We start from the raw sequence: 20,296 nt of genomic DNA on the forward strand, positions 1-20,296 counted from the left end.
GTTATCAATATGATACTTGGAAGCAAGACCGATAATGTACTCAAAGTAAAGTTACATGCAATGAAGGATCGGACCACAATAATAGAGATTTCTAGAATGTATGATGACAACAAAATATTTGAGCTAGCACCCACATATGAAAAGGTCTCAAGAATGGATGGTATGGAGTAGAAGTACATAACATGTCAATCCCATGCATTGTGTGAGTTAGGTAGGTACTGTGTGGGCGTGCTAGAGTCCCACAAGATAAATTGCTCATACTATGCCACCAATCATAAATTTAATGATCTCTTCTTTGAGTGTTTACTAATAAAGGTAGGTGGAGCTCCAAAATTATGATGATGATGGTAACAATGTTGTGTTGTGCCATTACTATACCGAAAGTCAACTATTTGTCTAGACACTTGTAAATGTGCAGTGTACTATGTCATGCTACATGATACCAATATGACAAGACTAATGCTTCATTTTGGTCAACACTCTCATGTGTTGCAATCTGGCATGTCCAAGTCAATGGTCACAAAAATAAAGAAGATGGTGTTAAAGGTTTTTAAGAATGGACAAGAGAGCAAGGTCATGAAAGGTATAGACAACAATACTAAGGGACCTTCTCGTGAAGTCATTCATGGGACAAGGCCTAGATTTTAGTGGCAATGATATTGGGGATTGTGAGTTTGTAAATCTCTTGGATGAATTGGTACCTCTTATTGAGAATCACAGGTATACAACATCTTGTTTTCGCTACCCACATTGATTGCTCGTTACTAACATTTTGGGTGCTTTATAGATTTTGACATATTGTGCAAAAAGAGGAAAAAAGTGCAATGATGGCAAGGGAGTGCTATGATGCACTATTTTTTTCAAAGAAAATATCAATGTATATTTTCTTCCATGGAAGTTGCTGCCCTGGCCAAGGTTTGCTTGGAGAGAAATGTTTTGCTTTCAAGATGTCTACAAGAAATGGAGATGGCCTCCCATGTGTATGTGCCAAGGTAATAGGATTTGTTACAAAGTGATTGATTTATTTTATTTACCAAAAGATGAGCATGGCATTATGCTTGTGTTTTTTTTATGTCTTTAGGTAAAACATTCACATTTACAAAGAGGCATATCAATTATTGTAGAAGTTTTTTCAATCGTATTTCCTTTGGTACATTCTATCTTATTCACTGTGTACCTGAGATTGGTGGTTGTGAGATAATGATATCTAAATTTCCCTCAAGAAATTCTAAAATTGAGATGGAACATTTACATTGCCATGGAAATGATATACTACTATTCTTGTGTGTATCTAGAGATTATGTAATAATAATGCCCTTGTTTTTCAAGTAAAGTAGTAAAAGCATATCAAACGCCCCCCCAAAAAATAGGATTACATGGTCATGTCATGATGATTGTAGAGGCGAGCTCAAGCTCAACCGCCAAGACCCACGGACCGCTTATTGTTCAAGTGTTCCAAGCGAGCGCTAATGGCTACCTCTTACATAGCCAATGCGCTATCTCTCTCTACAAGTGTAGTGAGCTTGCCTCCATGCCCGATCGAGTTGCCTCGTCTCCCAAGCACTCCAATTGCTCCATGATCCAAGTGCAAGCTTGAAGCGAGCTCAATCCTCAAGATCCATGCTCCAAACTTCATTACAATGAGCAAGATAAGAGAAAAGAAGAGAAGAGAAGGAGAGAGGAAAAGATGGAGAGCTTCTCCACCATGGTCCCTCACCCTCACACACTCACTCCCTCACACTCACACTCCCTCTCTCAAGCACAAGCTCAAGCAAGCAAGAAGAAGAAGAAGAGGAGGAGGAGGAGGAGGAGAGCTACTTTTGGCCACACACAAGAATGAGCTTCTCATTCACTTTTCAACCTTATATATAAAACCCTAAATCCCTTTTGGGCAGTCATTCCCTTATCCCCTTTTTTTACATGGCCAAGACCGTGGCCCTTTTTCCCATTGTCCTCCTATCTTCCTAGCTTCATTTGCCCATCTACCTTTACAATTTTCACGGGTGAGAACCCGATGCTCTTAAAATAAATCATGGTCCGCCTTGTGCTCTTTTACAAAAGTATTGACTTGCACTTTTCTGTGTGCGCCTTTCTCCTTGATTTAGGACTTTTGTGCACTTTTTGTGTTTCCATGTTTTTCTTGGCGTTCCTTCGTCTTCCGTTTCACTTTTGCCTTGGCCCTATCTTCCACTTTAGATTTTTCATATTTTCCACCTTGTTTGTCTAAGGGTTAACATTACCCCCTCCTAGACAAGTACCAGTCCCATGGCACCCACGTCGTAGGTAGCAGGCTTTGGCATGCACCGAAGATGGCGTTAAAAAGACTGTTGTGGTTGGCCGTGGAGGAGTTATGGTGGTGGTGTGGATGAAGGTCATCGAGGGTACTTTTTTGGTTTGATGCTGACATGGTTATTGTAGTTGGAGATAGGGTTGCTCTTTGTTGGGAGTTGCACTCATGGCTGTCACATGTGTTGGTGTTCTAGGGATTCTACGTGCGACGATTCTTTGGTGGGCTTGCATGATGATAAAGGATAAGAATTCAGAATTGAGTGTTGATGAAGATCTGGTGACACTTTCATTGGAGTCTTGAATACTTGCAATTGAAGACCTTTCATATGTGGTCTCTCCCTAGGGGTAGTGCTAGTCTTCTTATCGTACACAAGATGTAGTTTGATTAGTTTGGGAGATAGGTCGCGATCTCTAAGCAAGCTGAGAGTATTGTCCTGCACTTGAGGACCCAAAATGTGTATAGATTGTGGTGCAAATATTATGTGAGTGCACATGCATACATAGATAGTACGTAGTTAGAAGACTGTTGGGTAGGTTCCTCATAGCAATGTGTGGATGAAGCAAGGGTTCAATGGGGTGGAAAAATTTGTTGATGTTGAGAAGAAGTACTCTTAAAGGCTTCTTGAGACATCATTTGTGATTTTGGCAACATGACGTGGCATACTTGAGCTCATTGATGCCTTAGCTTTTTGTAGCTGGTGGCTACTTGTAGTGGTTGAAGAGTACAATGTACTTTCCATGGTCTTCCATGCCTTGCTAACCACTGTTGATTGCAATGGCACTAAGATGGAGTGCGAAAAATAATTGTGCAAATGGTTCAAGGTGACAGGTCTAACCATAGGCGAGACAAGCTCCCTAGGTATGTCTTGCCCATGATGTGCCCTGAACAATTGTAGGGGATGTGTAAAGGGCTAGAGTACTAGGGATAGAGCTAGTCGACCAAGGTCACTGGACGTACCGAATTTGAGAACCCCTAGGTGCGGTGTTGTGATCATGAGTGCTTTTTTCTTTTCTTTTCTTTTTGTTTTCTCTTTTTTTCCCTCTTTTTTTTGGATAAAATGAATACAACCAATGCAATACATTGAGGCTATTAGCCTTTCATTTGGACTAAGAAATGTCAAGATCCAAAGGCTATGAAACATGGATATCACAAGGATGATTGTGTTACTAGCCTCGATGCTAGATGAATAGTTATTGAGATGGAGAGATACACTTGAGATTTTGCAAACCATGTGAGATATTGGTACAATTGAGGTAGCAACTGCAGTGAGCCAAATGTAGAGTTTGGCCAAGAAAGAGGGAGTAGCCAATGACTATGCTTTGAGCCATGCTCAAATGCAATGTGTGTTTTCTACAAGGGTGATTTTCTCTTCCAACAATGGGGCTTCCATCATGGCTCTTTTTTCTTTGTATTTCTGCTGATTTTTCTGTAATGGCTCTTTGTGGGATTGATGGTCTTGTGGTAACTTGGACATTGAATGCTTTCGTACAGAGATCCGTGTCATCCTTGTGAGAGTACATGCAAGTCATATGCTTCAACTATAATGAATACGTGCAGCTCAAAGAGACATCACTTATCTGAATCCCATGGTGTTGATTGCGATGCATATCACATGTGCTTGATTATGGTTGCTTATGTATAAGCTGGCTTTGCTTTTTTGGTATTATCTATACACAGTCACAAAGTCATTGTTTATTTATGTACACATTTATGAATCCATGTCATTTCGTGAGGATAAAAACCAATTGTAGAACTCAGGGTTGTACTGGAGTGTAGCACACACATCTAGGAATCATGGCAGCCTACTCAATAACAACAGATATTTTGCAACATTGAGTAGCATGGTACCTTGTCCGAGTCTACTTGTAACATATAGCTGCTCCTTAGTGAGAATTTTATCAATCAGAGAGTTTTCTTGGCTAGTTCTGGCTAAGTTCATACCCCGAACGACAGTCGGTACTCGAAAGGAAGTTTGCGCCACATAGGTCGGGTCTCTTTGAGACTGCCATTTGGCCAATCGCTCGTCTAAGACTGGGGCTCCAAGTTTGGCCATTGTAGCATGGTTTTCAAACCAACATTTTTCAAATTGACTTTGACCTCTGATTCTCTTTAGTTGCTCTATCTCTAAGAGATTTGGTTGGCAAAGCACTTCTTGTTGAATGTCACAGTTAAGCGTAGTTCGTCGGCCTCCTCATCAGAGATGAGTTGCATGTGTTCATATAGGAGCTTGTCATAGTGCTCATTAAGATATTCTTGCTCTTCCCCCAGGATAGCAAATATGATAAATATTCCTCAGATGCTCCTTAGGGAATGTGCCCATGTCTGCAAGGATATAAGCACGTGCGAATAATTTGAGTTTAGCCTCCAACTCCGTCAAGCACTCTGTGATACTTTTATGTTCTATGAAGGCTTGCTTGGTTGCTATCTCATGCAAGGTTCTAGGAGTTTCCCTAGGCTTTAGAATAGCTAAGGGTTCAGGCCTAGATGAGCAAGATTGGTCAATGCTAGGATTACTTGTGTCCTCGGGGTTTTCATGTTTCTTTTGAGGCTTTGCTATTATTGTGTCATGGTTCTCCTCAAATGTGACTAGCATAGTTTTGTCAACTTGTTGTGACAGTGTCGTATCCACTCTTAATTGGTCAATGCAAGTTTTGTTGTTGGTGGATTGAGTGTTGCAAGAAACCATTGATGATGGTAATGGTTGCTTTGACTTATCAGAACACATAGATGTGTTTGAGGTTTCACCGTTGCTAAGAGAGATGGCATTGGGTTCATTCGTGGGTGGACTCGATGCTTTATTCCTCAGCTCTTCAGCACTCTTGGTCTCAATCTTCTTGGCGTATATAGCCACTTGCAACTATCATTGTTTTCATTGTTTTCTCCTCTTTTTATTGGGAAATCAAGGTGTATCCCTTGAAGACTCCAGACCCTAAACTAGGTCAGCTGATCTTGATGTGCTTGGTTGGGCCTTAGCATTCTCTTTCTCTAGTGTGTCCTCATGGGACAAAGCTACGGCCTATCGAACAACCTCACCAGGTTGTGAGGGTACAGCTGCCTCTCGTTTTGGAGAGTCTAGCTCTTCAGCTAATTCCCCTCTGTCTAGCCCCTCATCTGATTGCATTGGCAATTGCTCTTAGTCGAGCATTTGCTCTAGACTCTTGTCCTTATCCATTGGAACATGCCTCCATTGCTTCTTATCAGAGCGGGTGTTGTGTTTAGAGCTATTTTTCTCTTGCTCTGAAGGTTCAAGTGACTCTAATGTAGAACCAAGAGAAGGTTTAGGGTTCCTATCATGTAGGCTTGGACGGAACCAGCTGAAGAAGTCATGGTTGTATTGATGGGAAGCATAGAGATCTAGGATTGTAGGGTCTTGAGTAAGGCAAAAGACATATGCACTAACATCAAGAATCATGCTCCCTACTCCTAGCCTGCTAGCCACGTCTAGACCTTCTTCTAGAAGCAGTTTATCATACAAGGGATGTTTTTGGACAGTGACAAAAAGCTAGACCTCATGGACCATTGCCAACGCTCTTAATGAGGTCAGGGCAATGTATGTGGGATCGTGTATTGAAGTCCAAAGGGCTTTCCTCTGCTCAGTGAGTGTCATTAGTCGGTGGCCAATTTTGGCTGCCAAACTCTAGTTGGAGTACCATTTCTGCACAAAGTTGCCTTGTCCTTTCCCTTTTCATTTGATCGCTTCAAGCTTTTCCTTGTTTGTCTCACATTGAGTAATATAGAGTGAGGGTATCAAGCGCAATTCTCTAGCTGTGGCTTTTGGGATGTCCTTTATGACTTCTTCAGTAACAGCTACATAGCGGGAGCAAACATGTTGTTGCTCGTTCCAAGTCAGGGGTTTGGCTATGAGCTTTGTGTGCTTTGGTGTTGGCCTTCCAATGTCCACATGGACATATGCACATGTGATGGCTATCAACTTTTGATCAAGCTTCATCATGCACTAAATCTATGGTTCATTGGTCAGATGCACCATCTCCCTGGCCAAATCTTCGAGAGATTTCTCCTCAAGCCTAGGATTTAGGTGCTTTGGAAGTGCTAGAGGTGTCAAGGATATTGGTTGTGACACCTCTTCCACATGTGAATTGCTAAGGACATGTTCCGCAAGGGGCATTGTCATGGCCAAAGGCTATGACTGTTGTGATTCCTAATTGGAAGTAGTAGAGGCTAGTTCAGTGGACTAGCCACTATTGGTAGACTGTGGTGTCAAGTCCTTAAGCAAATCAAAAGTAGTTTCTTTTGTTGCCCTTTGTGCATTCACTTGTGTAGATCAAGCATCAGTTGAGCTAGTCACGGTGGATTGCACATGCATATCCTTAGGCTAAGAGCTAAGGGTGGTGTCATGTCCCCCATCTTGGACATTTGGAAGCTCAGATGGAGATAGAGATTGGGATTGAGCAGCTACACTTGACGATTGTAATTGTGCTTCATGTGTCTGTTTAGGAAAAGAGGGTGTAGGAGATTTAGGACTCCTAGGTGGACTTGGCACTGGCTAGAAGATTTACTCATTGTTGTTTGACGATTCTACCATTTGCTTTGTTGAGCAATCAGTCTTATCATGAGCAACATTGCACCTATGGTGCTCAACATCCTCTTGGGAAGTCAAAGGCTCCTTGGGCACTAGTGGTCTTTGTACACGGCCGACGATTACATCTGATATCTGCTTGTTAAGCATGCTAGGCTGAGGATCTACCTTTCAAGCAATCATGTTTGGTTTCTTGATTTCAATCCTGAGGGGCTCAGTCACTCCAATGTTGTTGATTCGAGGCTTGGATTTTCATTTAGATCTCCTCCTTTGCCTCTTTACTTTTCATATGATCTAGCCTTTAGCTAATAGAGATGGTTTAGCTGGGGGTTTTGGCACCCAAATCCATCAGTTACCTATGTAATATCCTTGAGCACATAGCAACGCTTTGGATATCCATTGCGGCGTTGTGCTAACTCTCCATCGATACCTTCGCCTATAAGGCTTGGGCTTCTTTTGTGGTCTTCTACAATATTTGTATGTCCAAAGCCTATCCTTAGCATTGTCTCCTGACCTTCTTGTTTCAAACATGGCTTCGCTCATTGGTTCTCTCTGTTCAACATGCGCTTGTATCAACTCTTTCAACAAGTCCTTGCTCTCATTACTAGGCTTGCCTGGTATATCAGAATGTTCCTTGTCTTTCCCTCAAGGTTTGATGAGGTCACCCTTACCAAAGGTTGTGATTATCCTCACGCTCGGTAGTGTCAAGTGTATCCTCTATGCTACATAGTCAGCCTCACACTTCATCGCCCTTTTGAACAGTCTTCCTAAGAGGGTTTTCTTTCCACAATTTGCACTATTTGGAGGAACATAGAATAGGATAGGCAAGCTTTCCATTTCAATAGTTACAAGGATTTTGAACTTCCCTATAAATGCTTGTGGGTGTCCCCCATAAGGACTAAGAGTTGCATTAGTCAGTGTGAGCTCTGGTTGGCCTAGTAGGGTCCATGCTTCATAGATCAAGATATTAAAATCAACTCCTTCATTGATGAGATCATTGACAGTATGCTCTCTTTTTGCAGTGATTTTGACCCTAAGGTAAGCAAGTTATACTATGTCTTCATCTTTTGGGTCTTGACTTATAAATTCAAGCCTTCTGATACATGCCCTTGAGTCCTCAACTATGCAATCAAATGTGGATTCTTTACTAATGTCTTGGGTTGTCTGTGTAGTGCCGTTCAAGGTGCATCTATCATCAAGACTATAGATGCGGTCCGAATGCAACATATACATGTTTTTATGGTGTGGCCTTTTTGCCCTTGTTGGCTAGATTGGCCCATTCAGGTTCTAGGGTCTCTGTTTTTTGTCTTTGTTTGAGTATGGGCTTTTGGTTGCTGTTTTGCAAGTGAGAATCTATGCTTGTGTAGAGCCATTACTACACTAGGATCTAATTTGGAGGACCTGTCACGGTGCACATTCTCTCTCCAGCCTACTTGGGGGAGGTGTGGAGGGGGTAGCTATGGGGGTCTAGAGGGGCAGTCCCCCCGGCCTGTAGGGCCGTTACGCTAAACACCATGCATGATTTAAAGGACTGTTTGTATCCAAGTTTTCAACTACTTGATCTAGATTTCAAGTCGGTGATAGATCTATGAGGCGCTTTCGGCTCTGTACAGTCTCTGGGTCAATTTTAGGGCTTAGCTGTGTCAAATCGATATTCTATTCACTTGTCCGATTTTGATAGTTTTCTGTCCGATTCTTAGAGGTCTAATTCTCAGCAGTGCGATTATCAGAATCGAACGTCTGATTCTGGGTTGGTTCGATTAGCTGATTGGACAATCTAAGTCTGAGTGGTCCGATTCAGTGGTCCAATTATGGGTTGGTCCGATTTTCGTGTGTTCAATTTTCATGCGTCTAATTCTAGGAATCGAACATTTGATTTGATGTGTCCGATTCTGGATGGTTTGATTTTTGTGTCCAATTTTTGTGTGTCAGATTTTGAGCATCTGATTCTAGGAATCGGGCATCCCATTATGGGATGTTCGATTCTAGGATGTCCAATTTTTGAAATCAGACAAGGTATGTCCGATCGGACAGGATGGGTTGGTCCAATTTCAAAAATTGGACCATCCGATTCTGGGAATCGAACAGTGTCAAATTCCTACGGATGAGTTTCAAAGATGACGAAAATCAACTTGATTCTAATGATTTTGGTTATGAGGGGTCGCACAAACTTCCAGAACATAAGAATAGACTCTAATGAAGGATTGTGTATACCTAGAATAGCAATTAAATAAAATCTAAAATACAAATCGGCAGACAAATCAAACCCTCTTGCCCTGTTATGACAGTAGAAACCTCAATGCATGTTTTCTTTCTTTTCTTTGTTTTTTCCTACCCTAATGCATCCAAATCACAAAGAAAACGCCTACACTACTCCAACCTACTTTTTCAAATCTAAAAAATCAAAAACTTACTTGCTAAGGAGATCGAATACCTCTTCAAACTCCCTCACTTCCCACATATAAACCTCAAGCACTAATTCATGGAAAACCCTACTTCAAAGCTCGATTCGGAGCGCGCAAGCACTCAAGGCTTGAATCTGTTGGTCCCGGCAACAACGGAACTAAAATGTAGAGGCGAGCTCAAACTCAATCGCCAAGACCCACAGACCGCTTATTGTTCAAGTGTTCCAAGCAAGCACTAATGGCTACCTCTCACATAGCCGACGTGCTATCTCTCTCTATGAGTGTAGTGAACTTACGTCCATGCCCGATCGAGTTGCCTCCTCTCCCGAGCACTTCGGTAGCTCCATGATCCAAGTGCAAGCTTCAAGCGAGCTCGATCCTCAAGCTCCATGTTCCAACCTCCATTGCCACTAGCAAGACAAGAGAAGAGAAGAGAAGAGAAGAAGAGAGGAGAAGATGGAGAGCTTCTCCACCACGGTCCCTCACCCGCACACACTCACTCCCTCACACTCTCACACTCCCTCTCTCAAGCACAAGCTCAAGCAAGCAAGAATAATAATAATAATAATAAGAGGAGAGCTACTTTTGGCCACACACAAGAATGAGCTTCTCATTCACTTTTCAACCTTATATACAAAACCCTAAATCCCTTTTGGGCAGTCATCCCCATATCCCCTTTTTTACATGGCCGATCGTGGCCCTTTTTCCCATTGTCCTCCTATCTTCCTAGCTTCATTCCTACCACCCATCTACCTTTACAAGTTTCACGGTGGCCACTTGGGCTACCTCGGCTCTGCCTTGTGCTAGGATTTTCTCTTTCTCCGCCAAAGCTAGGTGATATGCCAAGGTCTTCACCCTTTGATCATTCTGGCCTGCCCATACTTCAGCCCTTTTCTTCATCTCTTCCATGCCTTCTCCCTGTCTTTGCACCAAGGCTGTGAGCCTCCACTGCTGATCTTCCAACTCTCTGCCCATTCGCTCCTATTCTTCTCTTTCGAGGCTCAACCTTTCAGTTATTCTTTCCATTTCTAGGTGGTGGTGCTCCTCTTCTTGTTTTCTCCCTTCCTCCCCTGCGGTAAACTCCTTCATGCCCTGCTCAATCCGCCCTATTTTCGCTGCTAGATCCTCGTATTGCATGATCAGCAGGTCATATTCTTTTTGCATCTTCTCAAGCTCTTGATTTTCATCTATGAGCTGTCGTCGCCAGCTTTGCTCCTTTTCTTCCTTGGTCTTCGATTCCCTCTTTAGGTCGAGAATTTCCTTTTGTTGCACAGCCATTTGCTTTGTTTTTTCGAGCTAGAAGGCCACTACCGCTTTCCTTTCTGCCTCCAGCTCGACCACTGCGATCCTCCTTTCCTCCCTTGCCCTTTCTAACTACGAGAGCAGTTCATTGATGTACTCATCATGATTTGCGTGCGGTGTCACAGTGGTGGGGAGTGGGGTGGTCGAGGCTTCCATTTTTTGGCGTTTTGGCTCTTGCTTGGATTCGGCATCCGTAGTTGGTCTTTTGTGCCCGGTGGTTGTGGCCTCCCCGCTCCTTCCTTGTGCTAGTTCCTTATTGATAAAGTATTGCATCCATGCCACAAAGCTGTCCATGTCGGTGCTGGCCGGGATGCTGGGAATGGCAGTGGTGGCTTCGCTGTCGGGTTCCAAGGGGGTCGAGATGGGATGGAGGGGGGCCTTACCCTTGCCCTCGATGACCATGGACGGCATGGCTTCAGGTACTTGTGTGCTTGAGCCGGATCTATCTTCCCTAGGCGGACTTAAGGTCCCTAGGCCATCGAGTCGGCTCTGTTGTTCTATCAACCAGTGAATTGCTTCAGCCATGTCTTCTTCCTCTTGTCTTCTCAACTCTGCCTCCTCTTCCCTAGCTCTTTTTTCTCTCTCTTCTTCTATTTTCCTTGCCTCCTCGGCCAACCTTTCAACTTCTTCCTTCTCTTTCTTTTTCCACTATGTCGCCTCTCTTAGGGATTCCTTTTTTTCTCTTTCCAGATCTTCTTCTTCCTTTTTCCTACCCGCCTTCTATTTTTTCCTCTGAGTTGCCTTCCCAGTGAACTTCTATGTTTTTCTTTGTTTGGATTGAGCCTCCGCTCCTCCTTCTCTGTTTCGGTTTCTGTCCGATCACTCGATTGCTCCTTTTTTTGATGGGTCAGTGACCTGTTTGGGCACTCATCTGCTCTTTTGCTTCCCTGTTGGGCCTCTTTAATAGGCTCCTGGATGATGGCCGTTAGTATGCTTCCATACCCAATGAAGGAGGGTTTCTTCCTCTCTGTATTCTTAGATGAAGGGGATTCTCCACTTGCCTGTTTGTTGCCCAAGGCTAGTGCGGCCGCTTGGTCTATTGTTTTGCACACATAGCCATTCCAATCCACCTTGTCCAAGGTGCAGGCTACCACATTTTCCAGTACAGGTACACCGATCCGGTGCATAAGGGAATTGTAGCGTTGGCTGGAGAAAAGGGCATGCACCAACTTTGCCTGTAGGCGAATCTCAACATTGGGGATGTCTTGCAAGCTGATGCCATCATTTGTCAAGACTTCCTTCCTATTCATCTTCAGCAGGGCATACACATCCCTTTTACATTTTTTCTCCACCCTAGCTTCCAATCCCAGCGCTTTCTCCACCAAGGCCTGGCTTAGTTGGGCATTGTCCCCCCTTCCCACCATCACCATTCCACACTCTCGGTCGGGGTTGTACGTTCTCAAGAACTCCACACACTTCGTGTGGTCAGGTTCCTGTGCAAACTTCTCTAGGTACTTGTGGAGGTGGCACTGTTCCACTATCCTCCTTGTGGCCTGCTCCTTGGCCACCATCTTCTCAAGGTTGTGAATGCTGCAGAATTTTAGCTGACTGTAAGCTCGATTTTCTAGGCTGATGCCGTACTGCGCTCTCTCTTATTCTATGAAGGGGAGTCGGTGGGCCCGATCTTGTTGCGACATATCTCATTCTTGTCATGAACCATGCTTCCCATTAGTGCTATAATTATTATACATACAAGAATTTGCTAAAAAGAAAAATTTTATGTTTGTTGGAGGACAGCATTAAACTCCAATACAAATTCTCCTCTTCAGACTTGGTTTGTGACATTCCTCCTACGTCACCCATTTCTTAGGTGTTTCTTGCATTTACTTGATCTTGACTGGCTTTAATTTGATTCACCTTCATGCTACCCTCGTACCCTCTCCCCTTCCAGATTGAGAAGAATCCTTCCTAGGATCAAAGGTTAGGAGATCCAAGGTATTCAGTGTTCAGGTATAAGGCTTACTTGCGCATGAGCCAAGTATAGAATTCTGGGTTGTATTGCGATTGAGCCTTGGGGTCCAGAGCAAAGGGTCGGGTACTTACATGTGTGATGTACGTGAGAACATCGGTTAGGAAATCATTCAAATCAATGCGCCTAGCAATGTGGAGCTCCTCCTCGGTCAAGAGGCAATCAGGATATGGGTGCTCCTTGGCATGGTCATCCATGGGTCGGCCACAAAGATTGGTTAACACTCTATATGAGGTGGGTGCAATGTAGGTTGGGGACGTAGGTTGGGTCGTACTCCGATGTCTTGATTTTGCGGTGCTGCTCAGTGTTGGTCATGATCTGGCATCCTTCGAGTTCCCACTACAATCGCAGAGAGTACCAATTTCGTAAAAATGGGGAGTCGGTATCAGCTAACACTTTCAACTCCTTGACTTCTTTATCAGCGGTCACACGCTATCGTAAGACATAATGAAGCAATGTTTGATGGCTTCATCTCTTGATATCTCAGCACGTAGCAACTTGGCAGCTGAGTGGGGTGTTTTAACAAAGGCAAATTCGAATGTTTCCCAGGAACAAGGCATCGTGCGAACTTCCATTGCTAAGGGCTCTTGTAGTAGGCCCAAGTCCAAGCGGTCATAACTTAGAGCTAGTGACATGAATGTGGCATCCAAGCATCTAAGACAAGCAATAACATCATACCCTATGTCTTCGGCTAGGTCTGCGGCCAGAGTTAAGAATGATTTCTGCTTGTAAGATGGTTTAAGGCCCGCAAGTGGCCGGGGTTTGATGGGGCTAGTAAGCACGGTGGCAGATGGTGGTAGTTTTCCATGACGCAGTGGTTGAGTCCCGTGGATAAGCGTCGGAGCAATGACTGCTACGTATGGGCTGCTACACTCGGATTGGGCTTGGCAAGTCTTATCGTCATTAGTAGGGGTTGAAGGGGGTAACGTTGTTCGGGGTTTGGGCCGATAGTCTTGCTCAACTCCTCGGAGCTCATGCATGGGTGACCTGGTACAGCAGATAGGCTTGGGAAACGCTGCGGCTTCTGGTTCCAAGGTTCCATGGGGCTCGGGTTGATTAAACAAGAGGGTGGCATTTGAGTGATGTCGTGGGCTGCTCTAGCATTAGGGATCCACAGCCAGGCATTCCCCTCATAGTATCCTTACGCATGCAAGAGGGCTTTAGGAACCCATCATGGCTTGATCATGCTTTGATCTCTGTAACTGCGTCTCAGCCTCCTGGGCTTAGAGTCTCTTGAGCTACGAAGACATGGGCGTCTACTCCTAGGCGGTGATCATGGTTGTTTAGGCCTCCATTGAAACTCGAGTTGTTGGGCCTTAGCTTTTGCCACTGTGAGCAGCGGCCCGTGAGGCTTGGTGCTTGGTGGCTAAGCCCTACCCCCCTCCGTAGACTTGGCTGCGAGTATTTCTATAGGTGGCCTTGCAGACTTTAACGGAATTGCTTAGCCCTTTCCGAAGGTTGTATCAATATGGGTGTTTCCTATGGTGAGGTAGATACGCTGCGACTCATAATCGACATTGCAGTGAGTTTGCTTCTTGAAGGTTTGCCCTAGCAATGACTCTATACCCGCATTTTTAGTGTTTGGAAACACGTAAAAGATCATTGGTACAATCTTAGACTCGATAGCAACAGCGGTCCCGGCACTTGTTGAGGAGTGCATATGAGCAGTCCCCGTATGGGTTTAATTGGGAATTAGTGGGCTGTAGTGATGGTTTACCAAGTTGGGTCCAATGATCGTGAGTTAAGACATTGAACTCTGCTCCCTCGTCGATCAAGACATTGAAAGTGCATGTTTGCTGAGCAGTTACTGTGATGTGGAGGTATGTGGGTTCTACGGCTTCCTCGTCCTCATCACGAACTTTCGTAATTGTGGCGATTCGTATTATGACAGTGGGTTCCAACATTGGTGGCTCATGCAACGGATGCGAGGGAGGGTAGTATTTCTTAATGCGACTGCCATTAAAGAAGCCGATGGCTTCACCGTCTAGAGTCTTGAGCTCAACATTGCTGGTTCGGCTGATTGCACGAACCTTGAAAGGCCCAAGACCTCTAAACTTCATTTTTTTCTTGTGTCCTTTGACTGAGTATACAGGAGCACTAAGTCGCCCTGTTCAAAGTCGCGTTGTTTGACATGCTTGTCAAACCAGCTCTTGCATCGTGCCTTCTTGCATATGAGCGCATGAGTGGCCAGGACATGTGGTCAACCATGTAGTGCTGCTTTTCCTTCCATACCACCACAGAGAAGTCGAATTCTAAAAGAAGAAGAAGCCATCGAGCTGTGCGTCCTATAGCGTAGGGTTTTTTCACTAGATATAACAAGGCTTGATGGTCCACGAAGAAAGTAAAGGCGTAGCCAAAAGATAATGCTGAAACTTTTTTTACCACAAATACCATGGCTAAGCCTTCTCTTTCAGTCTCATCGAGTAGTTCATTTCGGTCTCAGTGAGTTGTTTGCTAGCAAAGCTCACTGGATAGTCGAGGTTGTGTTCACCAGGTTGGCACAGTACTGCCCCCACAACGAATTTTGAAGCATCAATATGTACGTGGAAGGTGACGGTCCAATCTAGGGCTCGTAAGATTGGTGCAGTATAGTCAGAGCCTTTTTCAATTCCTCATACGCTCGTTGATATGCTTCAGTCCATTCAAAAACTATCAATAGCTTGTACAAAGGTCTGGCAATCAATGCATAGTTCAGCACAAACTGTTGATAGTACCCCATTTCCTAGGAAGAATTGAACTCCCTTATAGTTAATTGGGGGCAGAAGATCGACAATAACCCTCATGAGAGCGGAATTTTGATGCCGAGAAGTGCTTAAAAATAGCTAAAATTACGAATATCAAGGGAAAAATATTCAACGCCGAAGGCGGCGGCTCAATCTAGGACGATTTTAAGCGTCAAGTACTTTGAAGGCACCCGTGTGACACTTCTGGATTTTTAGTAATTTTTTCGTGCGACTGTGTCAGTCCATGGAGCTGCTAGTCAGTGCGGGATGCCAAGATGAGCTCACAGAAATTTTCAGAACTGAATTCGGAGGCCGGACGCGCAAAGGGCCAAAAGACCGGCCAGAATTGAAAGGGTGGCCAAGGGGGGGGCCAAAGGGGGTGCCTCTTGGGACCCCCTAACCCCCCAAAAATTAAACGAAAAGGAGGAGGGAGTCGTGCAGATCAGCCGCGCGTAGGAAAAACGCCCCCCCCCCCCCCCCCCCCCCCCATGGATGAGATTTATGGCTGTAAGTAAGCCATAGCAATGACAAAGAAAGGCTGCTCCACTACTTCTTCGCTCCGTATCACCGTCCTTCGCACGCAAAATGGTGGACTGTAGAGAGAGAGAGAAAATCAGTCTTTCTCTCTCCTCCCTCTCTCTCCTCTAAGGGTAGATTCATGCGGTGAAGAAGAAGAAGAAGAATGGATGACGGATGCTTGTCCAATGAAGACCGGATTGCTCCGTGGTTCAAGAGGAATGAAGGTTGCTGATTGCGGACTGTCATGAGCATTAATGGCGGCTGGAAATCAATCCCGCAATGAGGCATAAAAACCCGCAACCCGCAAATGCAATTGGTAATGCGTTTTTATAAGAAAATTTGATTCTTTATGCTATTTGATACATGATACATCGTTCATATGGGCTATAAATTGATAATAATGTTTTTTGCAATGTCTTCCAACTGTTTGAAATTAGAAAACCAGAAAATCATGAGCCGTATGGCCGAAAACAATAAAATAAAACATGTAAAACACGCGAAATAGGGGAAAATTGGGTGTTTTTTATATATAAATGGAAAATATAGTAAGACACACCAACTAAATTTGTGTTTTTGCTGCAAATGAACCTAAGGCCACAGCCCACAACTCATTTTTCATTTTCAGCTATTTAATATTGCAAAAAAATACAAAAAAATAGGAAAAATGGGTAAAAATAAGGGAAAAATAGGTTTTGAGTGTGCGAAAAATACTAAAAAATAAGATTCATGTTTGTGTATGTATGGGGGGTCTGAAGTATGAGGTTTGGCCTCAGTTCAGCCCTACCTTTATGTTTTAGTGAGTTTCTATTGCTTTTTATACAATAAAAAACATGGAAAATATTACCCTAAACCTATGCATTGTGCACAATCTAAACGGCGAGGGGGTAGAGAGAATGAGAGTGGTGTTTAAGTGCTGAGAGAAAGAAAAGGCTGATTGTTTTCATCTATGCATATCATATAGATCGATCGTTAATTTAACATAAGGATCTAGTAGCACGAGGTCTCCTCGGTGCTAGGTTCGTGCAACGTAGCAATTACGTGTCAAAGAAATTCATTGAAAGAATGTTTTTTCAATAAGCACAATGCTGATTTTTCTTTGTTTGAGCACATGGACATTCACAATTTGCATAAAGCATAAAATGATAAAAGGTATCAGACAATACCTCCTGGATGCATAGCACCTGTATTCTCTAGATCGTGACCAACGTTGAGTGAGTAAGGTTGTGCAAGCTGTAGGCTAGGCGTTGGGTCTAAGGGGAAAGTAAAGTGAGGTATGGTACATCCTGGAATGAAATAATTGGTACCTTGAGAGAACTATGTGCGAAGTGTTATATATGTTTAGCGACGCATCGAGGGGCCAATCCCCAAGATGTAGGAGAGTTGAAGTGAGGTAGCGGCAGTCAGTCGTGGGAGGACCTCCTATGTTTGTACTTCGTGCCATTTGGCAATGTGCTGGGACTCCCTCTTAGGAGTGTTAATTGGGTTAGAGTTGGACTACGATACGTGATACAAACGCAAGATGTTTAAGAAGGCAATATATGATGTATGTGTCATCAATGCTCCTGGCCGCGAGGCCGTGGGGTTGTTGAGCGCATGATAGAGGTCCGGCTAGTGCATGAACCAGTGCCGGCCCATTTTAGGTCCCATCAGTGGTGCGTTTTCCGGGAGCCACTTATACATGGTGGTTTTCGGATCTAGGGTTTCTAGGGACCAAAAGAAAGTTTATTTATGTCCTCTGACAAGGACCGTCAAGCCAAAATCCAAAAAGCCAAACGTGCTGAGAGGGCTAGGCAGCGGTTAGAGATCGTAAGCCGTTATTCTCCTCAAAGGAGTAGTCCAGTACATATACGAAGCAGTGGTCTTAGTCATTTAACTGCTCCACCTATTCCATTAGGGGTAGGAGGAAGCACAAGTTCTTCCTCTTCTCCACCAAGTTTACCCACTTCAAGTGGGGGTGTGAATCCGTCATTTCAAACTCCTATTGCTAATCCGATTGTCACCATGGCACAGCCTATTGCGATTCCTGCAGGGACGCCAGATTTACCAGCCTTAGGAGTTCTCTTGCCCATTTTTAATGGGTTAGCGGAAGAGGATGCAGAATTTCACATTTGTGAATTTCAGAGATTGATGTTCAATTATCGCATCCAAGATGAGGGACATCTCATGATGTTCTTCAATATGACGTTAAAAGGAAGGGCTGCGGTATGGTATCACAGCATAGAGTCTAGAACCATAACCACCATTGATCAATTCTATGCAGCCTTCTGAGCAGAATATACCCCTGAAAGAGGTGGCCAATATTGGTTGCGGGTCTTGAATGTGACACGTCAAGATCCTCACGAGAATGTGAAAGCATATGCTAAGAAGTTGAAGGAAGTATTCCATAAGTTGCAAACTTACATTCCCATTCCACCAGCTGCCCAATTGCAATACTTTTTGCATGGGTTGGATTTTAATATCCAAGTACAATTGAGCAGTGTGGCCTTAGCAGACATAGACACCACTATTACGCGGGCAGAGGGAGTAGAAGCACGATTACAAACGGCCTACTCCTCTCGAATGAATGTTAATAGGGGTTTACTACCTAGTGGCAATCCATCATTAACGAATGGAAGTCAAGGGATTCCTATGACTAACCCTATTGGGAGAGGGAGTATGGTTTCGAATGTACCTCCATCTTATTTTTTGATCCTGTGATCTATGTAGGCATCTCCCATCTCCTATGTAGCATTCCTTTGATGTACTTATCATCCTTTGTATAAGATCATACTTTGTGATATTTACATATAGATTTTCATGTTTATTTTGGCTCTCATATCTCCATGGTTCCATGTAATTTCACGAGTTGTCATCATTAGTCTTGTACGAATTTTATGAGTTATCAATCTTGTGGTTTTAAGTAGTTTTTGTGCCTAACAATTGCATATCCAACATGTAATTGCTTTGCCTTGAAGCAACGGTTGATGATAGCTCTTGGTCAATGATAGCTCCTCCTCTACAATACGTTCCTTCTTCTCTTGTCTAGCTTCTTTCTCCTTCTTTCCTCCTCTCAACACAAGTCCCTAGGTGAGTGTGATGATGGTGATTGTGATATTGGTGGTGAGGGTATGGGAGTTGATGTGGGTGTAGGTGATGAGAAGGATGGTGATGATGGTGGAGTTGGTGGAGGAGACAACGGGGGTGGTGCCCATGAGGTGGATGTGGTCATGATGGCGACGTTGCAAGAGGTGGAGATGGCCATGATGGTGGTGTTGTAGGAGGTGGAGATGGTCGTGATGGCAGATATGATGGTTATGCAGGCCCATGCGGGTGGAGATGGCGACGAAGAGCTATTGGAGAGGTGAATGCGATGGTTATGTAGGCATGTGTGGGTGGAGATGGCAACGATGAGCCAATGGAGAGGCAGATGCGACGGATGTGCAGGCCCATGTGGGTGGAGATGGCGATGATGGTAGCATTGCCCGTCGTGGGTGGAGATGGTGATGATGATGGTGGTGGTGCAAGCCTGCAACGGTACATGACGGTGATGGTGGTGCAAGCCTGTGTGAGTGGAGATAGCGATGTTAGTCAATGCTAGCTTGTAGAGGGTAAGGATGGTGATGATGATGATGAAGTTCGTAGAGGGGGTGACATTGAGGCTGATGGAGAAGAAATGAGGATGATGGAGAAGGAGATGAAGATGACAAATTTAGAAGATTAGGCTTCCAAAAGAAGCTTTAGATAACTAATTAATGTTAATTAACACTAACAACAAACCTTAAGTTACTAACACCTCTAACTATTCTAACTCTTAAGTAACACAAAAAATCAATCTACCCACACATCAAAAGCATTAATTTAAAACAAAAACTCAAAGGTACTAATTTATTAATCTACCAACTAACACCCTTACAAGTTTAAAGAAAAAAGAAGGGAAGAAAACCACTACCTTATCGAAACCAACATACATGCCTTATGGATAATATCCTTAATGAAACCACACCAAGAATTACATCCCCTTATTTCAAGCTAGACCTATGCTAAAGGCATTACCAAAAGGAGCAAATCCTAATTACACTCAAGTGTGTGGGTCAACTTAACCGACAACTTGTTTTAGAGTTGGCAGAATGTGACCCTCCTATTCTGCCTTATGAAACACATGAGTGACTATGAGTTCAATGTGCCCTTGGTCCTAGCAATGGAACCAATGTTAGGATTCCACACTAAATGATGGGAACCTTGGGCACCCTCTTATTATTTCAAGAGGTTGAGAACATGATGCATTGGGCTAACTCTCACCTAGGCTCCCGCATGTGGCAAGCAATCCTACCTTTGTAGTGAGCCCCCTATGCCTTCCCTTAAGCATGAAGGTAGCACTATTTGACTCTACGATTCAAGTAAGCCCCTACTTCCTTCCTTACCCTCTATGGCCCTTCACATGCAAGATAAGACCATGAGACTAGGCACCCCTATGGGTGCTACACCAATAGATACTACCCCGGTTGGTACACCAGATGTGCAGGGGTCTCCTGGAGATGCCCAAGACATGGTCACAGGTGGGAGAGGATCCAT

The sequence above is a fragment of the Lygodium microphyllum genome, chromosome 3 (assembly GCF_053477565.2).
Source record: "Lygodium microphyllum isolate KBCC chromosome 3, Lygodium_microphyllum_v1.1.10, whole genome shotgun sequence".
NCBI classification, from domain to species: Eukaryota; Viridiplantae; Streptophyta; class Polypodiopsida; order Schizaeales; family Lygodiaceae; genus Lygodium; species Lygodium microphyllum.